Genomic DNA, 4,511 nt, shown 5'->3' with positions numbered 1-4,511 from the left:
GGTCATGGTGTATGATATATAAGACATGTGTTCTTCACTGTCTTTTTCAAGAAAATTTCCATCTATTTTCATCAAAGAAATTGTCTATAAATATTTTTGTGCTATATACTTTTCTTCTTTGATTATTATACTAAGACTAGCTTCATAAAGTGGTTTTGGTAATATTGTTTCTCTTTTTGATTTGTACAACAGTTTGAGAAGTATTAGTGTACTAGTTTTGACTCTTCCTTAAAATACTGGTAGATTTTGTCAATGAGTTCTTTAAAAAAATATTGTTTAAATATAATAGCTTCTTTGGATGTGTTTAATTCCTTTCTATTTTCTAGAGTTAATTTGTTACATAATACATGTTTATCCATTTCTTTTAGATATCCAAGTTTCTTAGGATATAGGTTTTCAAAGTATTCCCTTATGATCACAAAATATCATTGGATATTGTTGTAGCTTTCCCTTTTAATTAATCTTTGCTATTAATTTGTGCCTCACCTTTTACTTTTGGTTAATGTGTCTAGGAGAGTTCAGATTGTATTAGACAGGTAATGTAGAATAGCATGTAACACAATATGAAAGAGATATTTGCTAGCTTGGCTCACACAACAGGGGTTGGGTAGTCCATCCATAGCCATCTTCCTGCTAGAAAGGCAAAGAACTTGTCAGACATTCCATCCATAAAGCTAGATACTTCAGCCGTAGTGAAAACCTGGAAAGCCTCTTAAGAATTGCTGTTATTGGATCCACACTGGAAAAAAGCTGAAGACACTGGAGTTTGATGTAAGCAGAGAAGAAGCTACAGGGCTTACATATACTCCTCAAGAAGAAGCAATGTAAGACAGGTTCATACTACTTTTTCCTCAAGTCTCTATATATAGGCTGCCTATTGGAAGGTGCTCACTTTTCAAGTTAGTCTTCCCCACCATTCAATTGAATCTCTTTAAAACCATCCTTATACACATATCTAAAAGTATCTCTCCTGGTGATTGTAAAACTCATCAAGTTAACAATCAAGAAAAACTTGTAAGTCCACCCTTCATCAATGACACTAAAACACATTTTATTTCATGCCTATTTTTCCAAATAGACAAGTCATAATTTTCTTTGCATGTTAGAACTATTCCACATACAACCAAAAATTTACTGTTCGCTCAGAAAAAAAATGTCAAACTCCCTACAGCAATTCTCATTCTTTCATCATACAATAACTGAAAGATGTTAATATATATTTAACAGCATATAAATAGTGATATTATCTCAAAATGTTATGCTATGTGGTAAAGTAACTAGTAGAGGAAAGAAAGGAAAGATATCTAATGCAGTTTTTTTTTCTGTTATTGGTCATAAGGCTATCATTGGTATTTAGAATTACTTTCTTTATTTTGTACTGTGTATTCACTCTACTCTCAGCAAGCTTCTTAAAGCCTTGGTTCTTTTCTAAGAAGTGAAACCCGTATTCATTCCTAAAGCGTCTCTACTTGTTATGCTTCCTAGGCTGACTCACTATTGCTCTCCATTAACCTTAGTAACAGGGCATGAGAACACTAAGTGATACACTAAGTGATCTCTTGCACTCCAAAAATACACTTCCTTACTGTCATTGTGTGATAGTAATCCAATTTATTCCTGAGATTGTAGATCAGTCAGATGCTAATACTGTACCTCCTTTCTTAGCCTGTTGACTCAGAGGCATAAGGATCATAAAGTGTCCTTTGAGAAGTTTTAGCGTCCATTTCAATTGGATAATTTTGTGCCTCCTGGCAGAAGCACTGTCTCCTCTGGGACTAAGACAGACCTTGAGGCCAGCAGAGCATAAAGTCATGAGAAGAGTAAGCACAAGTTTTGCTAGTGAGTCATTAGGGGTGACATTGAATGGTACCACACCATTTCCTACCTTAATTGCCAGCTAAAGGAGAAACAGTACCATATATTGAACTTTTATTCAGAATACATGTAGCCTTCTAGAGAACCCTGCCCTAGCCCTCCAGGTTGCTGCCACCTCATTCCTATTCTAACTGGATCTTTAAAAGGCTATTCCACCATTCTGTCAAGGCAGCTACCTCAGGATGATTAAAAAAAAAAAAAAAGACGTGGTGAGACTAGTTAATTTTATGAACATGAATAAAATTAAAATGGGGTCAGAGGAAGAAGGCCAGAGGCACACCCACAGGGAGGAGCGATGAATGGCTGAGTCATGCTAGAGCAGGAAGAAGCCTGTCCTATGTCACATCTAATGCTAGCCTTAGGCTTCCTCTGGGAGATTCCCCCACGGTCACAGCTGATGGCTTGACAAAGGCACCATACTTGACCTGGCATTTGAAATGTCGTCTCCCATTCACCCTGCTGTCATTTTTTCAGAATGGCTCATCAAAGCAGATACCAATCCAGCAACCAGACTTGAAATCATTGAATCCTACATACATGACAGTACCTTGAGGAGGGGTCTACCCCTGAAGGTGCGCCTCACAGAGGCTGCCCATGGAGATGGCACTGGATTGGACCTTCTCCTCTGCCAGGCGCTGGGCAGCCTTGGTTTCATGCTGTTCCCATGACTGTTCATTGTATGGGCCTATCTTGAAAAGTGTGACTTGCTTCTGGTCATAGGCTTCTTTTAAAAGCTTGAATTTCTCCACCTTGGGCACATCATCGTATTCCCCAAGCCGGGTGCCAGTATGGTCAATAACCTGGATGCAGCAGTAGCTATCTACAGGAGATGAGCCCAACCGTATGTCCTTCTGATCCAACTTGGTGTTTAACCTGTCGTCATAGCTCCGATTCCATACAGGAAGCAGGCGTGACCACAAATAGCTCCCGTTTACACTTTAACAAGGGGATGGTGAGGCTGCGAAGGTATTGCTTCTGGGACCTGAAGGTGCTGAGGGAGCTGCTGATGAAGGCGGCACTGCTGGTGCCGATATCCCCACTGCCTCCATCTCACTGTGCCCTGTCTAGGCCCAAGGTTTGGTTCAGCCCCGCACTACCCACTTCCGTGACAATGACTATAAAGTCAGTTTCTGATCAGAAGTGCTGTGCAGAATTCCATGACAGTGGATAAGACATTTTTGTAAATACAGGGATAATAATTTTGGCAGAAGCATTATGTGCAAGGAAAGGAAATTTCTACCCTTAGTGTGTTTATTTCAGTAACAATAAAGTGATGTCTTTTTCATTATGGAAATAGTACAATGTAATTAATCTGCCACCAAGTCATTGGCTGGTCACCCTGATAATGATGCCATACCAAAGGCTCAGGATTGATCTTGGCTACTGTCATATTTGGGACTCAAAAGCATCCATATCCAGTCAGCTTTGATGAATGGAAGGTCAGGTCTCTGACCCTATACTCTTTCTCTGTCATGTTGACCACTTTATTCATGGGCCATTTGGCAAAGGCAGGATGGTCAGAGAAAGAGGTTTTCCAAAGGCTCCAGCTCCCTATCTTCCACTTACACATCTGCTACCATTGGATCTTCTTTTGCATGGCCCAAGTGACAGCAAATGCACCCAGAGGCTAGAGCTATTGCAGAGCCTTCTTGAATTGTACTCACCCCACTCAACATTATCTTTTTAAGTCATTTGGTATGTGGGCCAGAGTCACATAGACAAATGAGGAATGGGCTGCTCCCAAACACTGTGCCTCTCCCTTGGTGATAGGAGAGGCCTTTGCCTTAGAACAGGCAACTCTACATGACCCATATCATGGATGTCCTAGGATGTTTACTGAGTTTGAAGACCTTTAAATTATAATTGGAGTTATTTCCTATCCTTTAATGTGCAAATGCTTTATCCACAAGGTCAGAGTGGCTACTAACTCCTGCTCACTGGATCTAATTAGCATGTCACAAATATAATGAACAAGTGTGATGACTTGTATAACAGGCAGGTAATTAATATCTTTGTGGATATTATGACCCAGGGCTGAAGTATTAACTTTCCCTTAAGGTAATCAAGTGAAGACATACTGCCATCCTTGCAAAAAAAAAAAAAAAAATCGGGCTGGAGAGATGGCGTAGCGGTTAAGCGCTTGCCTGTGAAGCCTAAGGACCTCGGTTCCAGGCTCGGTTCCCCAGGTCCCACGTTAGCCAGATGCACAAGGGGGCGCACGCGTCTGGAGTTCGTTTGCAGAGGTTGGAAGCCCTGGCGCGCCCATTCTCTCTCTCTCCCTCTATCTGCCTTTCTCTCTGTGTCTGTCACTCTCAAATAAATAAATAAAAAAATTAAAAAAAAAAAAAAAAAAAAAAAATGTTTTCATTGAGCCTTATGGGCAAGTACTGAGGGGAAGAGCAATCTACTAGATCAATGCCTGCATATCAAGTAAGAGGAGATGTGTTAATCTGCTCAAGAAAAAGAAAAAAAAAAAGTCTAGTATAGGAGTTGCAATAGGAATCATCACTTGATTAAGCTTATAATTCTCCAAGATTCGCTTCATCATCATAAAGTTAAGTGATATGAAGCATTTCTAGCTCATTCACAATAGGTCATCTCTTGATTCATACTTCAGCCAACCAATTCAACTGTTA

At 40.0% G+C, this 4,511-nt stretch overlaps 1 pseudogene; it reads right to left on the bottom strand.

The window, feature by feature from the left end:
- Nucleotides 1–2,326: 2,326 nt before the first annotated feature.
- On the bottom strand, nucleotides 2,327–2,924 carry LOC101601909 (annotated as a pseudogene).
- Between the last annotated feature and the right edge of the window lie 1,587 nt (nucleotides 2,925–4,511).

The sequence above is a fragment of the Jaculus jaculus genome, chromosome 1 (genome assembly GCF_020740685.1).
Source record: "Jaculus jaculus isolate mJacJac1 chromosome 1, mJacJac1.mat.Y.cur, whole genome shotgun sequence".
In the NCBI taxonomy this organism is placed as follows: domain Eukaryota; kingdom Metazoa; phylum Chordata; class Mammalia; order Rodentia; family Dipodidae; genus Jaculus; species Jaculus jaculus.
Note: the sequence above shows the minus strand (reverse complement) of the source record. Positions and strands in the feature narration are given on the sequence as shown.